The sequence below is a fragment of the Heptranchias perlo genome, chromosome 37 (genome assembly GCF_035084215.1).
Source record: "Heptranchias perlo isolate sHepPer1 chromosome 37, sHepPer1.hap1, whole genome shotgun sequence".
Classification (NCBI taxonomy): domain Eukaryota; kingdom Metazoa; phylum Chordata; class Chondrichthyes; order Hexanchiformes; family Hexanchidae; genus Heptranchias; species Heptranchias perlo.
The window spans coordinates 10,068,943-10,094,499 of NC_090361.1; the positions used below are offsets into that span (position 1 = coordinate 10,068,943).

Consider the following 25,557-nt stretch of genomic DNA (forward strand, 5'->3'; position numbering starts at 1 on the left):
TACTCAAGATTAAATATTTCAACTTAACACCAATGACATTATAGCATAAATCTCAGTGCCCCATGTGTACTGTTTCCACTGGCTTTCAGGCCATGTTTTGGTTGAGTTTATCTTTGGTGATGCCATTGAACCTATTCTCCTGAAATTACACCTGACATGGCTGTTGGGTGACATGCCAGCATACTGCAATTAACTGACTTCCAATTGGAGATGTGGTAAGGAATTGCAAGGTCCTGGTCTTTAACAGTAATAATGAGTAATCAGAATTTAATATAGTAAACTTATGGTTATGATAAAGCTGATATAGTTCCAGCTCCTCAATGTACTACAATGGAGCTTCAAAAAGAAGAAAGAGAAGAAAAGTTTAAGAGCTTGTTATCTTGATGTCTGATTTTTAAAAAATTTGTTCATGGGATGTGGGCTTCGTTGGCGAAGCCAGCATTTATTGCCCATCCCTAATTTTCCTCAAGAAGGTGGTGGTGAGCCGCCTTTTTGAACCGCTGCAGTCTGTGTGGTGAAGGTTCTCCCACAGTGCTGTTAGGAAGGGAGTTCCAGGATTTTGACCCAGCGACGACGAAGGAACGGCGATATATTTCCAAGTCGGGATGGTGTGTGACTTGGAGGGGAACGTGCAGATGGTGTTGTTCCCATGTGCCTGCTGCCCTTGTCCTTCTAGGTGGTAGAGGTCGCGGGTTTGGGAAGTGCTGTCGAAGAAGCCTTGGCGAGTTGCTGCAGTGCATCCTGTGGATGGTACACACTGCAGCCACAGTGCACCGGTGGTGAAGGGAGTGAATGTTTAGGGTGGTGGATGGGGTGCCATTGAAGCGGGCTGCTTTGTCCTGGATGGTGTCGAGCTTCTTGAGTGTTGTTGGAGCTGCACTCATCCAGGCAAGTGGAGAGTATTCCATCATACTCCTGACTTGTGCCCTGTAGATGGTGGAAAGGCTTTGGGGAGTCAGGAGGTGAGTCAGTCGCCACAGAATACCCAGCCTCTGACCTGCTCTTGTAGCCACAGTATTTATGTGGCTGGTCCAGTTAAGTTTCTGGTCAATGGTGACCCCCAGGATGTTGATGGTGGGGGATTCGGTGATGGTAATGCCGTTGAATGTCAAGGGGAGGTGGTTAGATTCTCTCTTGTTGGAGATGGTCATTGCCTGGCTCGAATGTTACTTGCCACTTATCAGCCCAAGCCTGGATGTTGTCCAGGTCTTGCTGCATGCGGACATGGATTGCTTCATTATCTGAGGGGTTGCGAATGGAACTGATCACCGTGTAATCATCAGCAAACATCCCCATTTCTGACCTTATGATGGCGGGAAGGTCATTGATGAAGCAGCTGAAGATGGTTGGGCCTGGGACACTGCCCTGAGGAACTCCTGCAGCAATGTCCTGGGGCTGAGATGATTGGCCTCCAACAACCACTACCATCTTCCTTTGTGCTAGGTATGACTCCAGCCACTGGATTGTACAATGATGGGGGGAAATCTGCCTTCTGTTAAGAGGCTTATGTGAATTGTGTTAGGACAGTTTCAATCCAGTTCCCCACGAGTATGGATAAACAACACACAGAGGGAAGGAGGGGGAAATGAGGAGGGCTCCTCCAATTTTTTTTCAGCATGGTTACACCCCCTTCTCCCTCTGCCTCTCCCTTTGCTCCAATTCCAAATCTTTCAAATTGCCCCCAGTGTTACCCCTCTCCCCTCCCCCCCCCAAAATATGTGGTTTTGCCTCTTTAATTCAGCAGCAATTGGAACGGTTAACAACTCCAAGCTTATGATAGCTGATGTGGGATATGGAAATATCACACTGGTGCAGTAGGGGCCACAATTCTAAGGTTAAGGTTAAAACCCATTGTTGACACAGAGCAGAGGAAGTTTAACTCTGAATCCAATTCATTCAAAGCAAATGCAGCGCCTTTAACACAGAAAAACATTGCAAGGTGCTGTGACAAATAGGGGATCTGTCACAATTAAAATCATAAATATATATATTAATATCTATCTAGGAATGTGACTGGTTATTTTAAATTTGGTTACTGTTAGCTTCCTTTCCCCAGACTTGAGAGGATAGACATTACTGCCTGGTATACAAATTATTACTTCAACAGCTATTATTTCTTTGCATGTACATTTTAATTTGAAAGCTAGTAGAATTTGCTTAAAAACTGCTTGTTTTGTTGTGAAATATATCAAATTAAGATAAAGGATTATGATTACGTTTGTGGCTAAATAAGGATGCAGATTCGGGATATACTTTAAAGGCTATAGATTGATGTGCAAGTTTAGAGGAAAGGCCAGGAGGGTGTTGCTTTTTATGTAAAAGAATATATCAAGTTGAAGGAAATAATTAAACCTGGACTCAGTACAGACAAGGTAGAGGCATTATGAATTGAAATAAGGGATAATAAGGGGAAGAAACTAATTGTTGGCATCTGTTACAGGTCACTGATTCAGAGTGAGACTATGAATGCTGAACTATGCAAACAGATTAGGAAAGTACATCTGAGTGGAAATCCAGTTGTGATCGAGATTTTTTTTTTATCTACGGGGAATTAATTGGGAGGACGATAGGCGGGAGCAGAAGTAAAGAAATTTACTTCCTGGCTGTGGTTCAGGAGCACACAAGGGGAGAGGTGACTGTGGATCTGTATTCGTGTAACAAACCAGAGATGATTGAACAAGTTAAGATTATGGAACATACTGTCAATTTATACCATTGGGTAAGAAATACAGTCAGAAAAAGAGAAAAGTTAAGTGGGTGGCAGCAGCAGCAACAACAACAGAGGTATTGCAAGGAATAGGTTCAAAAACAGCCTTCCCTCAAATATAGATAGGTCTTTAAGTTTAGTGGTAGTATAAGGATTAGGTGAAGACTTAAAAACAGTGAGATGTGCAAAAATAGAAAATGAGATTAGGATAGCAGGGAACATAAAATAATATAAAAGACTTCTATAGTGTATCTGGAGTACACAGAGAAATTGCAGCTTACTTGGTTTTTTTTCAATCAGAGTTAACTAAAAGACTTCTCACTGTAAATATTAGTGGATCTCCTATGATCTTGCACATGGTTAGTTGGAAGAAATGGTATGCCTTTTAACTGTGTTTGTTGTAACAAGCTGAGAGGGGTTACATCACCACTTTTGGAGCAAGTAAGAATGACAGGCCCATAATCGGGTTTTAGAGATTACAGTGAGGGAGGTAGGAATAGTAGACATTACATTAGTTATTTGCATGTTAATTTGTTTAATTGATTTTGTTTCTAAACTTAATAGAAGGTCTTTTGAATACTGGAGAGAGATCCTGTAGAGGTGTAAGATAATCCTAATTGAAGAGGTATTCTGTAATTGTTTGGGCACATTACTCAAGACTTACATAGCTACCAAGGCGAGGATAGACACACTTGAAGGTATGGGGAATTGCAGCTCATCCAAGGAAGTGATCTAAGATACAAGAACTGAAATAATCTAGAGTAAGAAGGGCAGAAAAGACTTAAAGCGTAACAAGAAGGTTTGATTTTCTGTACAGGCCATCTAGCCCCAGGGCCTTATCTTTCAGTGGCTTCCATGTTTCTAGGAAATGAGGATGAAATTTTAAGGACAACTACCTCACACAAAGAGTGGTGAGTGTTTGCAGTGTACTGCCCAGGGAGGTGATTGAGGCTGATAACATCAGTAATTTTATGAGGGAGTTGGAAGAGCATTTGGAAAAATCAGTTGAGGGATAGAGGTAGTGAACTGCTTGTTCTGTTTTCGAGCTGTGGAACTGGCTTTGTCCTGTATGTTGCTATGTTCCTCAGAAGGCTTTTGAAGGTGAGAAGGGAAACAGGAAAGTGTTGGGGTTTAGGGAAGAAGTTAGAGAGAGTAGGGCTGAACTCTGTCAGTAATGGTGGAGACATTGGGGAGTGGGGGAGGGGAACGAGATGATGCACAGAAGTTAGAGGACTGAAGGGCATGGAAGAAGGTGCAAGGTTAAAGGAGTAGGGTGGGGTGAAGTTGTGGAGGGATTTGTAGATGAGGATGAGGATTTCAAATTAGATGGATTGGGGGCAGGAAGCCAAGGTAGGTCAGCAAAGACAAGGGCAATGGACAAGTAGGACTTGGTGCAGGTCAAGAGACAGGCCCCTTAATTCTGGACGTTATTTGTTGGGGTCATGAGGAGGGTTTTGGAGAAAATAGAGTTTAGAGGTGATGTACCTGACCTGGAAGTGTTTGACAATTCTTCAGCACTGACCTTGATGAGCACAAAAACTGTACTAAAAATAATGTTGCATTAATTAGATGAAAGCCGACTGACTTTTGGATCCTCAGTTATGTTACATCCGAGTGACATTATTATCGGACGGAAACAAATAACAAAGTGCGTACTTTGACAGAGAATCTCATTTCCTGTTTAATCATAAAAATGGAATCTCATGGCTAAACCTAGTTTCCCTTTTGGAATTTTGCCTAGAAAAGGAATTGTGACTTCATTTGCTGGGATTTAGCTCAGATTTAATGGGAAGTAATATTTCCTGGTTTCTAAAAGAGGTCTGGGAAAGAAGGCCCTTTATCAGCTCATCTTCTGAAGCAACACTTTTCCATCTCGTGACACCCCATGGTCAGCTGGTTAAGATGCAACTCATCATAAAAGTGCCACTTAGGCATATTGCGACCTTAGCTACCCAAAAGGACTGACAACAATGGGAAACAAAACATATTTATATACTGGCAATAAGACTGACAATAATACTTCACCTTGTTTAATTTCAGAACAGGCATGGTACTCACATTCTACTTTAAATTGTTAAGTGTTATTTTAACCTTTATTATTTAAACGCTTATAAGTGTTTGTCTTTTTTAAGCTAACAGTATACTTCAAATCCTGAGATCTCATGGACCACTTATTAAGAGGCTGTGTTCAAAAGTTCAAAATTTGTAGCTAATGCCTTCAGTTTATTGGCAAAAATGCATTTTTCTTTCTCCCCAAGTGAGTTGTGCCATTAGGAGATTGAGTCGAACAACAATAAGTCAGACAACACAGCAGAGATTCAACCCTGACATTGTCAGTGAATGACTCCATCATGGAGGGAGAGTAATGTATGTTTGTTAGTAAAATTGGGAATTTGAACTTTTACAAACCCTGGAATGCCATTAATATAGTTAATCTATTTTTACTGTTCAAAACTCGGTTGGAGAAGAATTGTTTATAGAATCATAGAAAGCTATGGCGCAGAAGGAGGCCATTCAGCCCATCGTGTCAGTGCCGGCTGAAAAAGAGCTATCCAGCCTAATCCCACTTTCCAGCTCTTGGTCCGTAGCCTTGTAGGTTATGGCACTTCAAGTGCACATCCAAGTATTTTTTAAAAATGCGTTGAGGGTTCCTACCTCTGCCACCCTTTCAGGCAGTGAGTTCCAGATCCCTACCAGCCTCTAGGTGATAAAATTTCCCCTCAGCTCCCCTCTAATCCTTCCACCAATTACTTTAAATCTAAGATCCCTGGTATTGACCCCTCCACTAAGGGAAATAGGTCCTTCCTATCCACTCTATCTAGGCCCCTCATAATTTTATACGCCTCAATTAAATCACCCCTCAGCCTCCTCTGTTCCAATGAAAACAACCCCAGCCTATCCAATCTTTCCTCACAGCTAAAATTCACCAATCCTGGCAACATCCTCGTAAATCTCCTCTGTACCCTCTCTAGTACATTCACATCTTTCCTGCAATGTGGTGACCAGAACTGTACACAGTACTCAAGCTGTGGCCTAACTAGTGTTTTATACAGTTCTAACATAGCCACCCTGCTCTTATATTCTATACCTCGGCTAATAAAGGAAAGTATCCCATATATCCTCTTAACCACATTATCTATCTGTCCTACTACCTTCAGGGATCTGTGGACATGCACTCCAAGGTCCCTTTGTTCCCCTACACCGCTCAGTATCCTCCCATTTATTGTTTATTCCCTTGCCTTGGTTGCCCTTCCCAAATGCATTACTTCACACTTCTCCGGATTGAATTCCATTTGCCACTTTTCTGCCCACCTGACCAGTCCATTAATATCTTTCTGCAGTCCACAGCTTTCCTCCTCACTATCAACCACACAGCCTAATTTTTGTATCATCTGAAAACTTCTTAATCATGCCTCTTACATTTAGGTCCAAATCATTAATATATACCACAAAAAGCAAGGGACTTAATACCCTGTGTACTTCCAAAACCAGTAAACAATCCAAACCTTCAAGTCAGGAGACATTCAACACATCATTACTGGTGTTGCAAGCGTGAAGTTTAGCTTCTGATGAAAGCCAGATGTTATTGAGCTGTATTTGGGGGTTTGTTGGATTAGAATCCTGAAGTATTTGGATCCTACTGTCCAAATCACATCCAAAACTGAACCCTAACCTTGACTATCAGAATCTAAATTTTAGATATATATCCTCTATGCTTTAGGTCACAAACTCTATTGTGCAGTAGAATCATTTCACAAAGCTCTATATAGCATTGTTTACAGCATCACTGACTAATAGAGAAATCTTAGAAAATCATTGCTTTAAAAACCACTCATACAAAATATTTGACCCCCCCAGCCTTTAATTTTCTTCACTTTCTTTCTTGAAGGAACTTATTATTGTAAGGGTACAGTTCCACAGGCAAACTCAAGTGGCTATTCCTTGTGCCCGAGCCTAGACAGTGTTGGAAGGTTATTCTTTATGGAGGACGTCACTTAAAAGGGGTGCAGGAACAGGGAGACCTGGGGGTGTACATATACAAATCTTTGAAGGTGGCAGGACAAGTTGAGAAGGCTGTTAAAAAGATATGTCAGAGAATCATAGAATGGTTACTGAACAGAAGGAGGCCATTCGGCCCGTTGAGTCCGTGCTGGCTCTCTGCAAGAGCAATCCAGCTAGTCCCACTCCCCCATCCTTTCCCTGTAGCCCTACAAATTTTTTCTTTTCAAGTACTTATCCAATTCCCTTTTGAAAGCCACAATTGAATCTGCCTCCACAACCCCCCACCCCAGGCAGTGCATTCCAGATCTTAACCACTTGCAGTGTAAAAAAGCTTTTCCTCATGTCGCCTTTGGTTCTTTTGCCAATCACCTTAAATGTATGTCCTCTGGTTCTTGACCCTTCCGCCAATGGGAACAGTTTCTCTTTATCTACTCTGTCTAGACCCTTCATGATTTTGAATACCTCTATTAAATCTCCTCTCCTCTAAGAAGAACAACCCCAGCTTTTCCAGTCTATCCACATAACTGAAGTCCTTCATCCCTGAAACTATTCTAGTAAATTTCTACTGCACCCTTTCTAAAGCCTTCACATCTTTACTAAAGTGCGACGCCCAGAACTGGACACCGTACTCCAGTTGTGGCCGAACCTGTGTTTTATAAATGTTCATCATAACTTCCTTGTTTTTGTACTCTATGCCTCTATTTATAAAGCCCAGGATCCCGTAAACTGTATTAACTGCATTCTCAATCTGCCCTGCCACCTTCAAAGATTTGTGCACATATATCCCCAGACCTCTCTGTCCCTGCACCCCTTTTAGAATTGTACCCTTTAGTTTATATTGCCTCTCCTTGTTCTTCCTACCAAAATGTATCACTTTGCACTTCTCTGCTAAATTTCAGCTGCCACTTGTCTGCCCATTCCACCAGCCCGTCTATGTCCTCTTGAAGTCTATCACCATCCTCCTCACTGTTCACTATCCTTTCAAGTTTGTATCATCTGCAAATTTGGAAATTGTGCCCTGTACAGCCAAGTCCAAGTTATTAATATGTATCAAGAAAAGCAGTGGTCCTAGCACCGACCCCTTGGGAACACCATTGTATAACTCCAAAAAACAACCCGTCACCACTACTCTGTTTCTTGTCACTTAGACAATTTCGTATCCATACTGCCACTGCCCCTTTAATTCCATGGGCTTATTACGCGGCACTTTATCAAATGCCTTTTGGAAGTCCATATACACCAGGTCAACTGCATTTCCCTCATCGACCCTCTCTGTTACCTCATCAAAAAAACTCAATCCAGTTAGTTAAACACGATTTGCCTTTAACAAATCTTTGATGGCTTTCCTTAATTAATCCACACTTGTCCAAGTGACTATTAACTTTGTCCCAGATTATGGTTTCTAAAAGTTTCTCCTCCACTGAGGTTAAACTGACTGGCCTGTAGTTGCTGGGTTTATCCTTACACCCTTTTTTGAACAAGGGTGTAACATTTGCAATTTTCCAATCTCCATATGGGATCCTGGCTTTATAAATAGAGGCATAGAGTACAAAAGCAAGGAAGTTATGCTAAATCTTTATAAAACACTGGTTAGGCCCCAGCTGAAGTATTGTGTCCAATTCTGGGCACCACACTTTAGGAAGGATGTCAAGGCCTTAGAGAGGTTGCAGAGTAGATTTTCTAGAATGGTACCAGGGATGAAAGTCTTCAGTTACATGGAGAAACTAGAGAACCTGGGGTTGTTCTCCTTAGAGCAGAGAAGGTTAAGGGGAGATTTGATAGAGCTGCTCAAAATCATGAAGGATTTTGAGAGAGTAAATAAGGAGAAACTGTTTCCTGTGGCAGAAGGGTCGGTGATCAGAGGACACAGATTTAAGGTAATTGGCAAAAGAACCAGAGGTTACATGAGGAAAAAAAAAATTATGCAGCAAGTTGTTATGATCTGGAATGCACTGCCTGAAAGGGTAGTAGAAGTAGATTCAATAGTAACTTTCAAAAGGGAATTGGATAAATAGTGGAAGGAGAAAAATTGCAGGGCTATGGGGGAAAAGCAGGCAGAATGGGACAAATTGGATAGCTCTTTTAAAGAGCTGGCACAGGCACGAAGGGCCAAATGGCCTCCTTCAGTGCTGTATCGTTCTCAGATTCTATGATTCTATCATGGACAAGCCCAGTCTTGCTTCACCCAAAGTCTACAATGCTTCTTAGATGTCTGTGTTTCACACTGATAGCTAATGGTTAATCTGCCAGCATCTTCTGACAAAAAGTAGCATGGATCAGGACCCCTCTGTCCTGCTACTAATACTCTGGACCAGACCATATCTGCCCTCAATGCTGCTTCTGTTGGTTAGTTTTTGCTAGTTTCCTAAACCTCTCTGCCTCTTTTTCCTTTAAGACACTCCTTAAAACTTACCTCTTTGACCAAGCTTTTGGTCACCTGTCCTAATGTCTCCTTCTTTGGCTCATTGTCAATTTTTGTCTGATTACACTCCTGTGAAACACCTTGGGATATTTTATTATGTTAAAGGTGCTGTACAAATGCAAATTCTTGTTGTTGTCATATATGCTCCACACATTTAGCAGGAGTCACAAAACAGCGATGGGGGCAAGAACACAGTTGCTTTTATGGTTCCCTAGCTAAGGGGTATTAAAGCTCACTGTAGTATTACAACCACTGCCTCAGTTGAGATCAGCTAACAGCATAGGCCAGGCAATGTCCTGAGCTGCTTGGTTAAGTGCCACAATCAGACAGTGCAGTTATCTATTGAGCCACATGGAGTTCTACAACACCTTGTTTATAGCTGCCCACAAGCAAAACCCATTCAGGATGCTGCCTCCACTTAGAACAAGTTTTTGAATAGTTTCCAAAAGATTGCAATATAAAATAAGTTTATTATTGTACTTCATTGTGTTTTTACCATGTGGGTATTGTTGCAGAGATTTTGCCAAATAAAATTTTGCATGATTAAAGCAGGCAGGATCACAAAACACTTAAACTCAATGTAATACGTATTGTTTCTTTAAAGGAAGCAGCAATCCTAAGTAGAATTCTCCAGTACAAGTACTCTTCCATCTGTAGAGTTAAGCAGCAATTTAGAAACTGTTTCCTATCTTTTTATTCTTCAACGAGATAGGAAATGCATTCCCGGATTTTTCTTAAATGTTGTTGGGGAGGGGGTTATCTAGGAAAGAGGGGAAAAAGTACTGTTTGCTGAAAATATTCCCCCAGGATTTCTTGGAACATTAAGGGAGATTTAAGTTGGATTCCAGGAGCCTAGAGTCCATGAGCTAGCTCTCAGGTTTATGCTGCCAGATCTGGTTCTGTTGATTTTTGACCTAATTTTAGCTGGGTTTGCAAGTCTCTTGCTGGTATACAGACACCAAATTTAACAGCAGAAATATCAGGAGCCAGCTCACAAATGTTGGGCTCAGACTTAAAAGATTAATGTAAAAGCAACTTGTATAAACAGAGCTGCTCATCACTGGGAAGAGTAGTGAGTAATGGATCAGGAGTCTTTCAACACTGTATACAGCTTTTACTGTTTTGCGGATGTAGTGTAATCAGAAATTCAGAAAATGTTTGTAAGGAGAATGGCGTTAGGTGTCAGAGCTGGGTACTTCCTTAATTAAGCTGCTATGTGTTCAACCTCAGTGGCAGCATCAACTATAGAGAAATGAGATCATTCCCACCCCCCAACCCCATCTTTAGGTTCTACAACTCTTAACATCTCAATGAAGCTTGAAGCTTAGACCAGAAAAGCTTTGGATTCAAGTTGGTGTCTAGTCAGAATAATTGTACGTTTAACTGGTTTTAACATTTTAAACTTTTACACAGATAGTCCCTTATACTGTACATGGTTTATTCACATTTCATCATGTTCTCAAGTCAAACAGGTGGAGTACAATAGGTGGTTTGTAGACAATCCTGGCAACCTGCTTTGGTATGCAGTACATTAGCTAGGGGTGGGAGGGCATGGAGGGTTTTAGGATATTTACTTTAAGAGTTGATCAAGTTTAACTGCTGAGTCTCTGCTTGCATTCCCCCCATTGGTTTGAATGTTCTGAACTTTTTTCAGGTTCAGAGCTTGTAATTATGTGGGTGGGGAAGGGCGAAGGGGAGGGGGAGGGGGGTTATGTGATGTGGTTCTCTATAGTTGGCAGAAGTGGGGATCAGGTCTTTAAAAATTCCTCCTGGTTCACTATGGAGAAGAGGTTGAAACTGGAACTGCTCCAAAAAGAAATCTGAGAAATCCAAAATCACTTGGAATGATCCCAATTCAGAAAGTTTGAACTTATCCATACTTGGAGTGAAGCCATTGTGAATTTTGACAACCTCCTTACGCACTATATAAATGTGGCGCATTACTTTTACCTCATCTGAGCAGAAGTTAACTAAGAGATGTTACTAGAATCAGTGTTAATAGATTCTGAATGCTTCATTGGGGTTAAGTCATTTGCCATATGTGATGTCAAATCCTGCCAGTATCTGATAAGCAGGCAGCAGCAAATTCTGTTGTTTGATTGGTATGCAAAGACTGCAGCAACACCACAGTAGGAAGATAGTGTTGTGATTATACAGTCAGCCGTCAGATGCAATTGCTTGTAAATGATCTTGATGTGGAGTTTCCTCTTTCATAATGTCCTCCTGTTGCATTAGTGTACTCTTGTAAGGACCCATGCAATTCAAAGATTTAAAAGCCAGAAGTTCCAATTTTTCACAGAGCATGTGAGCACAAGTAGTGTCCACATTCAGCAACCGACATGTCCAACCATTTTTGCTCCTGTGTCAAAATGCACCTTTCTGAGAGTTCTGTGAATGGGTGATGTACAAAATTAAGGCACTACATCTTTGGCAGTGGCCCTTCCTGTAATATTCACCTCCCTGATGGGGATGTGATAATTACATAGAAATTATAATGCAGAAAGAGGCCATTTGGCCCAACCAGTCTGTGTTGCTGTTTATCCTCCATATGGGCAGTAGTCCTAATCCTATGTCCCAATCTGTTGCCACATGCCTTTTTCTGCTTTTCCTTCAACCACCTATCTAACCTTTTCTTAAAAGTTGACATGGTCCCTGCTTCAATCACAAACTCTGGCAGTGCATTCTATAACCTCACAACCCCCTTTATAAAAAAAAAATTCTTCAGCTCTCTGTCTTAAATGTAACTTTATTTATCCTTATATCTACATCCCCTGACTCTGGACCCCCCAACCACTAGAAATAATCTCGCCATAATTTTAAACACCTCTATAAAATCATGCTGTAATCTCTGTTCTAATGAAAATGGTTCTAATTTTTCAATTATTTCTTCATATTTGTATTTCCTCATACCAGGCAGCATTCTAGTGAATCTGCACTGCACTCTCTCTGTTGCCTCAACATCCTCCCTATAGTGTGGAGCTCAAAACTGCACCCAGTACTCCAACTGTGGTCTTACTAAGGTTTTATATAGATTCACCATTACATCTTGAATTTTATAGAACTGAAGTCATAAGCGCTTTCCCCCTCTTATAAAAGATTTCCAACAACATAGCTTAATGGCAGATTCTGTTTCCATGGGAACAAGTGTCCAATGATTGTTGTTGGAAGGAAAGGAATTGCCAAACATTTAGACCAAAAAAATAAATCAATGTTAAGAGTAGCTGCAGGGACAAATGCCCATTACTACACTTAATGCTGATTCCTCTCAAACATCAGGGAATGAACAACAATTTGGTAACATGAATTATGGCAGATCAGTGCAAGCTAAAAAAAAAGGTCCAGCAACCCTGGTTTACAAATATAACCAACAAGCACCAAACAAGGAAAGACTTGCATTTATATAGCAATTTGCCTCCTCACTCAGAAACTTCTCAAAGTGCTTCATGTTATAATGAATTACTTTGTACAGTAACTGTGGTGTGTGCAAGCTATGCTTTGTCGACTATTAAGAGTTTACTAAATTCAATGGATACTTAATCAGACATGAAACTCAGCCAGCTGTCTCGTTCCAATGGACCAAACCCCTTCCCATTCACTCCCATTGTGCAGAATTATTGAATTATGCAATCACTCAAACAAAAAATCCTGATCACCCAATATGTAAGCACAGCCAAACTTCAGCTAAACAGCAGCACATTTAATAACAGTTTATCTGTAAGTGTTATTTCTTTGAGGTTAAGATTGAATTGGGTTGAATTCAATGCATTGAGGTCAAAGTAACCAAGAAGATAGATGAGGGCTGTGCAGTAGATGTGGTCTACATGGACTTTAGCAAAGCCTTTGACAAGGTACCGCATGGTAGGTTGTTACATAAGGTTAAATCTCACGGGATCCAAGGTGAGGTAGCCAATTGGATACAAAATTGGATTGACGACAGAAGACAGAGGGTGGTTGTAGAGGGTTGTTTTTCAAACTGGAGGCCTGTGACCAGCGGTGTGCCTCAGGGATCGGTGCTGGGTCCGCTGTTATTTGTTATTTATATTAATGATTTGGATGAGAATTTAGGAGGCATGGTTAGTAAGTTTGCAGATGACACCAAGATTGGTGGCATTGTGGACAGTGAAGAAGGTTATCTAGGATTGCAACGGGATCTTGATAAATTGGGCCAGTGGGCCGATGAATGGCAGATGGAGTTTAATTTAGATAAATGTGAGGTGATGCATTTTGGTAGATCGAATCAGGCCAGGACCTACTCCGTTAATGGTAGGGCGTTGGGAAGAGTTATAGAACAAAGAGATCTAGGAGTACAGGTTCATAGCTCCTTGAAAGTGGAGTCGCAGGTGGATAGGGTGGTGAAGAAGGCATTCAGCATGCTTGGTTTCATTGGTCAGAACATTGAATACAGGAGTTGGGATGTCTTGTTGAAGTTGTACAAGACATTAGTAAGGCCACACTTGGAATACTGTGTACAGTTCTGGTCACCCTATTATAGAAAGGATATTATTAAACTAGAAAGAGTGCAGAAAAGATTTACTAGGATGCTACCGGGACTTGATGGTTTGACTTATAGGGAGAGGTTGGATAGACTGAGACTTTTTTCCCTGGAGAGTAGGAGGTTTAGGGGTGATCTTATAGAAGTCTATAAAATAATGAGGGGCATAGATAAGGTAGATAGTCAAAATCTTTTCCCAAAGGTAGGGGAGTCTATAACGAGGGGGCATAGATTTAAGGTGAGAGGGGAGAGATACAAAAGGGTCCAGAGGGGCAATTTTTTCACTCAAAGGGTGGTGAGTGTCTGGAACGAGCTGCCAGAGGCAGTAGTAGAGGCGGGTACAATTTTGTCTTTTAAAAAGCATTTGGACAGTTACATGGGTAAGGTGGGTATAGAGGGATATGGGCCAAGTGCAGGCAATTGGGACTAGCTTAGTGGTATAAACTGGGCGACATGGACATGTTGGGCCGAAGGGCCTGTTTCCATGTTGTAAACTTCTATGATTCTATGATTCTAAAGTCACAAAAAACGGGGCTATTTTTCCAATGTTTTAGGAACCTTGATTGAGGCACAATTCCAATCCAAGTCCAACAATTCTTGAGCTGTACATTTATCAGGATCATACTGCAGCATAGCTCAGAGCAATTTTCCTGTTTATAACCTTTTGTGCTCTGAATTTAAAAACAAATAATTTTTGGGTCTTTATCAGGCCATATTACAGAAATAGAGCAGGCGGGTGATGGGATTTCCTGCTTTCCTTGATGCAGCTGTGCAGAAACACTCGTCGTCATCTAGTTCACATCAGGTTTTCAGATAGACAAAGTTCTGCTCAGAACTGCAGAAAAACTCTGCAAATATGTAGCTAGCTGCAATTCCTGTAGCCAGATATCAGACTCAACGTGGCATAGCATGCAGTTAACACTCAATTATCAGCGGGCATTGAATAGAGGACAAAAATTACCCGACAATCACGGGGCGGGAGGGGGCTGCAAAAAACCCAAAACAGTTACCTCGTACCAGTCTTGTGTACTTACTGAAAATGCTGTAAAGAGAAAAGATAGGTTAACACTTCGGATGAAGATCACAGTTGTCTCGTTATAGATGCAGGCAGTCCTGCTATATATTTCCAGCATTTTCTGTTTTTATTTCAGTTTCCAGCATTTGCAGTGGTTTATTTCTTCATTCTTCTGTACCTGTTACTAGCAGGATTAAGAGTTGCATTAGTAGAGATGAGAGAGCAAATCATTTGTCTGGCACCAGAGCCAGTAATGGGTCTGTTATGGAGCATTGGAGGTGGGGGAGGTGAGTAAAAACACAAAATAAAATGCTTAATTGAAACAAAAAAAACAAAGTTATGCCTTAGTGATATAGCTTTAAAACGGCCTTGGGTAGAACATTATGATTCATTATGGTCTTTTGACCAATCGGGTGTGTGCAGCATATTGGGAGTGTCCTGCTCCCATTACTGTGTTCTTGTGCTCGCCTTTAACAAGTTAAGCACATCCTAGAAACATTTACGTTTTTAAAAGGAAATGTTCCCACGTTCTATTCAAGGAAATTCGAGCAGACATGGTATTTAAATCAACTGCTTTAGAGGAAATGTTGCTGGAGAAGAGATTTTACAACCTGGCATTGTTTCAGACTAATTAGAGGATATTTATGACATCTGAAATCTGTATTTTGGAGGTCACTGAGTAGAGAGCTACCTACAGTACAACTCTGAACATGCATCTCCGTGCAGGATATTTAGATTACACTTCAGGTATTAAAAAATTCAGTATTATTTATATAGCACCTTGAACATGGGAAACAAAACAGCAGAAAAGCATCTGAAAGAGAAAGATGGGTTAATATTTTGGGTGATCACTTCTTGAAAATATTCAGACTGACTCAGTGGGCCCCACTCACAGCATCACTTACACAGAGTGTCGCAGTTAGGCCATTTGAGTGCAGAGCTGAAAGAGAGCTGTGTCCTTAAGCGCAGCATCTCTCCTTGTCCCAAGCAGCCACATTCTGCCAATAACAGCAAAAAAGAAAACACAGCTGGTTCCATTTTCAACTCCCGCCTCCAAAAAAATACAAACAGCAGCTGTCGAGAGGGAAACGGCACACAAAAAAGTAAAAGTGAAAATTTTCCAAATATGGAAATATATTTTGGATAGTTACAGCCGGGGTCAATGGAACAGTTTACAGAGACTTGGTTTGAAACCCATATGATAACTAAAACCTGACTTAGGTTACAAGGGGCCAAGCTCCTAAGCCCTTCTTATGGGAGATTCTTCAAAACGGAGATTTCTATGAAATAGAAGAGTAAAGTTATATGAATGACTGGGATCCATTTCCTTGACTGGCATCCTAACCCATTAAGGTATCCTCTGGAACAGGTTTAATGCTGAGTGAGTCTGATCCCAGTGTGTAAATTAGCCTCGATTGAGTCATGACACTATTGCATCATTCTATCCTTTACAATATTTTTTGGCTACCAATTCAATGGTTTCCAGGTGCGTTTGGAAATCAATAGCTCTCCACGAATCCAACAATAAAGAGACTATTTCTGTCCTTCCTTCCAAATTACCCTATTATTTAAAGGAATACTCACAAAAGTATGAGGCCAAGCAATCATGACAGTTATGAAAATTGAAAGCATTTTACTTTCCCCTCTCCCCACAGCTACCTACCTATCCCCAATCAGCTGTCATTTTTACACCCTGATTTTTGGACAATCTGTACTTGGAAGGCGATACAAGATGAGATACTAGAACTTAAATGCTGAACGTGTCACGGTGCTGCCTTGTGTCAAGATTGCAACATGATATTCTCAGTGAGTGCACAGGGTCTGATGCCATCAGATAGCAAGTCACAAAACTGATATCAATCTCTTTATGATCTAATTACACCCCATTCCTCAGTCCAAAACAAAATACACCTACCTTACTCTCCTACAATGCAGGTTTCCAAACCCTTACCCAGTGATTCAGCTTTATATGCTTGGTTTAATTAACGCCCATTTTAGGGTCAGAAAATTGTGGAATTGAGTCACACACTAGTACTTGAGCATTAAATCTAGACTAATACTTCAGTGCAGGGCTGAAGAAGTGCTGCCTTGACAGAGGTGCTGAATTTAGAAGACATCATAGAATCATAGAGAGGTTACAGCATGGAAGGAGGCTATTCGGCCCATCGAGTCCGCTTGGGCTCTATGCAAGAGCAATCCAGCTAGTCTCATTCCCCAGCCCTCTCCCTGTAGCCCTGCAATTTTTTTACTTTCAAGTACTTATCCAGTTCCCTTTTGAAGGCCACAATTGAATCTGCCTCCACCATCCCCTCGGGCAGTGCATTCCAGATCCTAACCACTCGCTGTGTAAAAAGGTTTTTCCTTATGTTACCTTTGGTTCTTTTGCCAATCACCTTAAATCTATGTCCTCTGGTTCTTGACCCTTCCACCAATGGTAACAGTTTCTCTCTATCTTCTCTGTCTAGACTGAGGTTCTGTCTGCCTGTTCAGGTGGATATTAAAGATCCCATTCAAAGAAGAGTAGGGCATTCTCAATCTCTTGGCCAATGTTACTCCCTCAATGAACACTGCCTAAAAAGCACATGATTGGCCATTCATCTTATTGCTGTCTGTGGGACTTTGGCTGCTGCAATTGCCTACATTAAAAGCAATCCATTGTGTAAAGTGCTTTGATGCATTGAAAATGTGATAAGATATAAAATAAATGCAAGTATTAAAACACCCAAATTAATCCCACATCCAATTACTCACTAAATAACACACAGGAATTCACAGTCATATACTTTCAGTTATCTTGTCTGTTTGGCCCGACAACCTCACCAACCACCCACATGCGCACAAAATGCAAACCGTTTTAATCACATTGGCATCACCACAGTATTGGTTCCAATCCTAGTGTACCACCAGGCCACAGGATGTCTCAAACATTTGCTGATAGGAGGTTTTGGTCAAATTTTCTGTCTCTCTCCCGTGCTTCATCTATTAACATCAGCCATTCTCTCTGCTGTTCCCTCCATTCATCGCTTCATTTACACTTCTGCCTGTTTACGGAGAGAGCAGGTATCAGCCGCTCCCATGACCATTCCTACTGTCAGTACTGAAACTAATGGGTAACTGACCTGCTCATCTCCATGTTACTTCCTGAGCCACCTCAGCTCATCTGTTCTCTGGGCGATGGTGAGATCCTCCCTAGCCAAAAAGCATCTGTCTGAATACTTAATGGCTGGGTGTGCAAACCATGTGAGCCACTTGTGTCTGGTGCTGAACAGTGGGCATAAATTAACATGTCACACACACACACACAGTTGACAGTGTGATAAATTCATGCCAGAATTGCAAACTTTGGTGAAAGAGAAAGACTGCAAAGTTTCGCACTGAATGGTGGTGGTTGTTTGTTCAGTGAATTTACAAGTGAAGTACATTTACCTGTGTTGTATATAAGGCGTTTTCCACTAAAATGAATGCATGTGGCTCAAATGGTGTCGTGATAGCTACGCCTGTGGCTGGTCAGCGATTTCTATTGAACACTGATTTAATGGAACAGTAAATACTGACTGGAATGGTTGTTGATTGAGTAATAAACTCTCTTTGTAGCTTTGTGAAAAATGCAGAACAGATTTCCTGTCACTTTAAAGTTTTGTCATCTTTTATCACTTCTGAAGACACAGACTCGGGCTGTGTCATGGTTCATGGGCTATTCGTTGGTACCTCATCTATCTAGTCAGCATCAGCAGGCTATTCTACCATTACAGCCAAGTCCAGTTGAGTACTGACCCATCATCTCCGCATGCACTTTCCAGCAGAGGTCACTGGCCAGCAATCAGGAGCAGTAATCCGGCCTGATTATTCTCTCCTGACCGAGAGGGACAAAGGCCATTTATAGCACTCCTACTGCCAATAGCTAAGTCAGCACAGACTAGAGATAATACCCTCTGAGTTGAACGGCTCTTTGAAGGGTTAATCCATGTAATTTTCCTGCTTCCCAGAATTTGGAGCCTGAACTCAGAACTGCCAATACCCAGTAGCTATCTCCTGCTGGAAAGTCCCACTGATAGGAAAGAATTTCTGGAAATGAATATGTGTATTCTGCTCCCACTGTTTATAATCTATTAACTGGATAGAATACAAGGATATGTCATATCTAACCCTAAGTTAGATAACTGTGTAGCTGGAATCTAACCCTGTGTAATTGCAATGGGAAAGTACAGAAAACGCCTGTACGTATCCAGGCTGATTTCCTCTGGTCATTATTTAAGAAAATCAGAAACTTGTTCTTTTAGAACACTTTTACAATTTTGCTAGAAATATTTTGCATATGAGATCTTCCCACTGGGCTCACAAAGTTGCTAACTAGAGAAAGGCACTTTCTCCTCACAACCCCGACCCCCAGATTGGGCAGTGCAGAGAGATCTTTCAAGTGTTTCTGACCAGGTGCTGTTTGAGGCAGATACCAATTGAAAAGGAAAATTACTTCTTCCCAACTCACACACCTCTTATCCTTCACCAGTAGGAACAGGTAACAAAATTTCCTCATGAGGCCTTTTGAGTTCAGACAGGCCTGCCATTTGTCTGGATTTGAATTTTTTTCTGTCTGGAAATTTCGAAAACAAACTGAAGTTTAATATATACAAACCCTCATTCCCTTCTCTCCCTTCCCACTCCCCCAATTGCTTCTGACTCTTAGTAATTAGTGTCTGCACATCCTAAGGTTGCCAACGAAGCAGATATCAGAACTGAAGCCTTGATCTCACCCCTGACACTTGCCCAGTTTTGGCAACAGGTGGGAGAGTCAGTTTTCAGAATGACATGTGGGTCTCAAACTGTAATTTTTCCCCTTTTAATCTCTCATATACCAGTCATATGAATTCCACCATGTGACATTAATTTAGTCATCTGATTTTTTTTTAAACTAAAAATCTTACTAAAATTACTGACATGTCCAGACAATGCTACCCTGTCATTTTAGGAGGGGAGGCTGCACAAGTATAAAGATGTACTGACCTTACTCCACTGCTTAATACTTGCTGTGCAAGTTAACTTTGAATCAGTCCTTGGAGCACCCCATCACATAGTTCCAAAAAGGAAAAAAAATTGCAATCTGCTGTGAGAGATTATCGATTGTCCGGAAATAGACAAGAAGGCAAATATTGAATGCTGTCCCGGGGCAGACGTGGCAGTTTCTGCACTTGGCTCACCTTGAGATCAGAGGGGACAGAGCTTGTGCAACCACGTAAAAGAGATACACTCAGCAAGTGGAGGGCACGGCGTTTGAATGCTTCAAATGGAGGTGGATTCCAAATTGCTTAACTTGTGTCTTGTTATATACAGCACTAAGTAGTTTATATTTACCATTTTAAGAGAAAATTCTCAATTTACCCCAAATGGTCTGTCAGTTTACTGAGACCAGAGAAATCCTGGGATATCAGGCGCATTCATGAAAGTTTTCGTGTTCCTAGCTGCTCTTTATTTACAGTATCCTGCTACGAGGCCGTCCATCGGGGCACTACCAAAGCTGCTACACCCAGCAGCAGAGATTCCACATATACCAAGCTCCCATTCCCAACTCCAGCTATTGGGCATAGCAGAAAGCACAGGAGAGGGATGTTCATAAAAGCGAGGGAAGGGGGTTTAAAAAATTGATGTAAAAGTAGATGAATCAATAATCACTGTGCTTGCATACATAGCAAGCTGTTAAAAGCAGAAAGGGAACAGGTTATCTACCTGTCCTATTGCTCAGGGTATGGTGGAGATTAAAAACTCAAGGAAATAAGAGAATAATTTGCAATAGTCCACTTTGGAAATTTTTATAACCAGAATCATGTACAAACTCACTGCCTGAGAACCTGATGAACTTTACAGTTAATGTGTTCCTAGCAAGGTTCTGTATCAGTGGGATTGCCACAGAATGCTGTTATCTCTCTAAATGTTGATAAGTTCCCAACTTTCCCATCAAAATGTTAACCATTCGCTGGCTGGTTGAGTGGTGCAGACTTCACCAAGGTTCTTAACAATTAACCTGTTGAATATTTTAATTAAAATCAGTTCAGCAGATGAAGTGGTAGTCAAGTGGAATTTATGGCAAGGTTATGTCGAAGCTTTAATTAACTTTATTGAACTTCCCCCTCCCTTTCTGAATTCAGCTTCTAAAATGTAGCTTTCACCCAATATGCTCCCAGTTGTAGAGTTGGAACTTACAGCAGGATCTCCACTTCGCTTTGCAACTTTGTCAGTTTGACTCAGTTGGTAATAGTCTTGTCCGATTAAAAAGGTTATGGATTCGAGCCCTATTCCAGGACTTGAGTACCTAATCTAGGCTGGCATTCCAGTGTAGTACTGAGAAAGTCCTGCAGTGTCAGAGATGCTGTCTTTCAGATGAGACTACTTGTTCAGATAGATGTAAAATATCCATAGCACTATTCAAAGAAAAGCAAGGTGGTTTCCTGGCTAACATTCCTCCCGCAGCAAACAACTTGCATTTCTATAGTTTTTATGGCATCTTTAGATTTCTTGTGGTCCCAAGTGAACAGGAATTGTAGAAACCGTAGTGAGATTCCTTTATTCAGAGAGATATCTCAGACTACTTTACAGAGTGATGGATAGTGGACAATCAAAAGGGGGAAGGGGAGAAAAGAGATATAGAGGGTCATGAAGGTCTTAAGAAGGACGGAGAGGGAGGTGGCAACACGGAGATGCTGAAGGGATTCAAGAGGGCAAGGTGGCTAATGAAGTAGTCATTACTGGTACAGAGAATGAGAAGTAGGCTAGTACTTGAGGGTGGATGTAGGGAAATGGGGCTGGAGATCACAGAGGTAGGGAGGGGCAAGACTATGGAGGGATTTGAAGGAGGGATCAAGAATCACAATGTCAATTCTGTGGAACACAAGAAGCCAGTGGAGTTTGGCGAGAAAAGGTAATGGGGATGTCGGCCTTAATGTGGGTGAGGAGGCTTGTAGTTTATGAATGATAGAAGCATGGAGGCTGGTAAGGAGAGTATCCAGCCATGACATGATGAAGGAGGAGGAGGGGGTCGGAAGAGCTTGGGGTGGTGGCAGACAGTTTTGTCAAGGTGAAAGAAAGTGGGTTTGGTTAAAAATTAGATGTGGGGAAGGAACCTGAGCTTAATGTCAAGGAATAGGCCAAAGTTCCAAACCTCTAAGCTAAACCTGTGGTGATAGCTGGGGATGGACCTTACCATACCTTTATTGAGCTTGCCTAAACACAAATTCAAAAAGCAGAAGTAGAACAAAGTGATGAGGTATAGTAACTTGTAGGGTTTTGATTTTTAAAATTTCTGATGGTGACACTTTTAGGACGTGTATTGTGTTTAACTAATGCTCATGGCTTATTCCTCACTCTCCCAGATGTACAGCCTTGATCAGCACAATGTGCAGAAGAGAGGATCTTTAATATAAGGGAAACACTGTTTTTAACTTTCTCACAGGTCAGCTTGGGACAGTTTACAGGCAGTAAGGCTGATAGTTACAGTGGCTTTACTCTGCTAATCTGCTGAGTGACTATGTTACACTGACCCAGTTAAGAGAACAGTAGAACACAGTGTTCAGGCCACCCCCTCTGACCTGAGATCAGGTTTGGCTCATTGGCCTGAGAGCTACGCACCCTTACTCAAGACAACAGCCAGCTGTGGGATTTGGATTGTTTGTCTCAAGGGAAACAAATTCCTGATTATTTGCATATCCTCCTCCTCTCTCTTCCTGCCCCCTTTGATTAAACATTTTTTTCGCCTTGTTACTCAGTTTTCTCCCCTCCTCTTCTAAAGTCATGCTGAAATTTTTTTTTATTCGTTCATGGGATGGGGGTATCGCTGGCGAGGCCGGCATTTATTGCCCTTCCCTAATTGCCCTCGAGAAGGTGGTGGTGAGCCGCCTTCTTGATCCGCTGCAGTCCGTGTGGTGACGGTTCTCCCACAGTGCTGTTAGGAAGGGAGTTCCAGGATTTTGACCCAGCGACAATGAAGGAACGGCGATATATTTCCAAGTCGGGATGGTGTGTGACTTGGAGGGGAACGTGCAGGTGGTGTTGTTCCCACGTGCCTGCTGCTCTTGTCCTTCTAGGTGGTAGAAGTCGCAGGTTTGGGAGGTGCTGTCGAAGAAGCCTTGGCGAGTTGCTGCAGTGCATCCTGTGGATGGTACACACTGCAGCCACAGTGCGCCGGTGGTGAAGGGAGTGAATGTTTAGGGTGGTGGATGGGGTGCCAATCAAGCGGGCTGCTTTATCTTGGATGGTGTCGAGCTTCTTGAGTGTTGTTGGAGCTGCACTCATCCAAGCAAGTGGAGAGTATTCCATTACACTCCTGACTTGTGCCTTGTAGATGGTGGAAAGGCTTTGGGGAGTCAGGAGGTGAGTCACTCGCCACAGAATACCCAGCTTCTGACCTGCTCTCGTAGCCACAGTATTTATATGGCTGGTCCAGTTAAGTTTCTGGTCAATGGTGACCCCCAGGATGTTGATGGTGGGGGATTCGGCGATGGTAATGCCGTTGAATGTCAAGGGGAGATGGTTAGACTCTCTCTTGTTGGAGATGGTCATTGCCTGGCACTTATCTGGCGCGAATGTTACTTGCCACTTATGAGCCCAAGCCTGGATGTTGTCCAGGTCTTGCTGCATGCGGGCTCGGACTGCTTCATTATTTGAGGGGTTGCGAATGGAACTGAACACTGTGCAGTCATCAGCAAACATCCCCATTTCTGACCTTATGATGGAGGGAAGGTCATTGATGAAGCAGCTGAAGATGGTTGGGCCTAGGACACTGATCCATACCTTGCTCAACAAAGCATGACAGTCAAGCCTGATGCTATCCTTACTTGGTCTCCACATATGAACACTTTCTAGTAAGGAATCACTTAATAGCAATTAGGGCGTTCCTCCCTCCCTAACCCAGAGGCAGTCAGGTCTCTGGTAGCACCCCTGTGATCACCTGAGATCAACTAACTCAACATAGAATACGGATTGAACCTAGAAGTTTCCTGATTTGTATGGCAGTGCATTTACCCACTGAGCTGTCAAGGTAGCTTACGTTGTGTCATTTCATTCAGGGCACAGTGACCAACTTTGCAACAGAAAAAGGCTAAAAGTGGGCTGCACTTCAGTCCAAATTGCAGCTTTGCAGTCAGGTCAAAAAATTCTGAATTTAAATTCTTCATACAGTCAATCGTTACCCCATTTTCAACTGTTCTCAGATTTTTCCTGTTAAGCGCATTTATCCCACCTACGTGGCATTAAGTATCATGCGTTGCTGCTGTAATCATTTCTCTGTGTTACCATTCATGTCCCGAACCTCTCCCACGAAGACTGTTGGCGGTCAGATCTTCTTTCTCCTTCCCAGCTTGTTTCTCGGGTACGTGGTCCTACCTTTCTCCCCTTCATTCTCCACCAAGCATTTACTCTTCCCCAGTATTCCTACCTCCCAAAGCTCCCTCTCCCAGCGCTATTTCTCAGTTTTTCCAGTGTGAGCACAATGAACCAAAGCTACAGAAGGACTTCTCACTGACATCGATTGTTCACGGACTGCTGCAAAATGCCAATCTCCAACCATCGCACTCCATACCTGATAGAAACAACTGAATTATTTTTTAGAAAGGACATCAAAGCAGTCAGTGTAAGCAATGCACTTCATGTGGGGGCAGATTACAGATGATAAACTTCTTGTGACATGACCAATGGAACTTGCTTTCATACATTTACTCAGAGGTTCCTCTCAGCCTGTACCCTTCATGTTCTCATTATGTACAAGAGGCTGCGTGTGGATTCCAGATTGTTGGGGCATGTGATTAGTATCAATTTCACTGCCTCTCGGACTTTTGACTTTTTAAATGTAAAATTGCACCTGCTCCAATTGCATAAATAAGTAGGAATTGCAATGGGATGTTGCACTGTGCCAAATCACTTGTCTTGCCAATTGTGAATAAGGAAAAATATGCACAACAAATCCAGTGGGAACATGTAGGGACTGGTCTGCCATTTGCACTTTGCCCTATTTACTTTCCAAGGTGAATTCCAGAATACTGGTGACAACAGAGTAAGAGCACAAGCAAAATTATTTAAAAGTCACAGTTAGAACTTCCATTTCTGGGCCGAGGCTAGGAAAAGTACTTACAGTTCTGCAATTTGAAAACTGCAGGCAGAAAAAAATGGCATTCTGTGATGACTTATGACTTTAGGCAACTATTTACATTTGTCACTAGCAGAACTATGCCTTGGCAGTGCTGGGGAAAGTCACATCTGAGATGGTACTTACCTCCAGAGTCACTAGCTCTATCAATACAACACAGCACAGCTACTGAATTGGTAATACTGAAGTACATTGTGCCCCTTTCTTATTCTCCCTCTTACAAATCTATTCTATGTTCATGTCCAGCCTCTCCATAAACACTGAGCTCTTCAAAAATGTTCCATTGCTTTTTGTCCCTCATTGTACTTTACACCATTGCATAGTTCAATGGAGCATGGATACCTCACGTCATTGTGACATTAGTAGGATAATCTTTTTCTAAGCTCTATTTCACAGCTAAAAGCAAAACTTTGTTTTGTTCTGTCCTTTTATTTGAACAATGTGTGTCTCAGTTCACTGGATGAAATGTAGCTTTTCAGTGCCAGGTATTGGTTATGTGGCACCACACTCAGGTGGAGACCCACCCTTACGCTACCTGTACATTAAATTTCCTTTCAGACAGGAATCTGTCCTTCACCTTTCATCTTTCTCTCCTACCCCTAGCAGGGAAACTTATTCAGTTTTTCAAAATAAAGGAATTTGGTGTTCAGCCAGAGTCCTGACAGAAAGAAATATTGTCTTGTGGGGAGGTGAAACAGAACTTTCTTCAGCTCAACACTGGCAAGACCAAAGCCATTCTGCTCTGCTCCACCATGAACTCTGCACCTAATCTCCGTTCTTCCCCCTCCTC

General features: G+C 41.9%; 1 long non-coding RNA gene across 1 annotated transcript in view; it reads left to right on the forward strand.

The window, feature by feature from the left end:
• The first annotated feature begins 2,620 nt into the window (after positions 1-2,620).
• The window catches only part of LOC137304297 (uncharacterized), a 30,178-nt gene continuing 7,241 nt past the window's right edge, over positions 2,621-25,557 (forward strand). Inside the window, exon 1 of the long non-coding RNA XR_010958543.1 lies at positions 2,621-2,719. This is a non-coding gene — a long non-coding RNA (uncharacterized lncRNA). The remainder of the gene's footprint in view (positions 2,720-25,557) is intronic.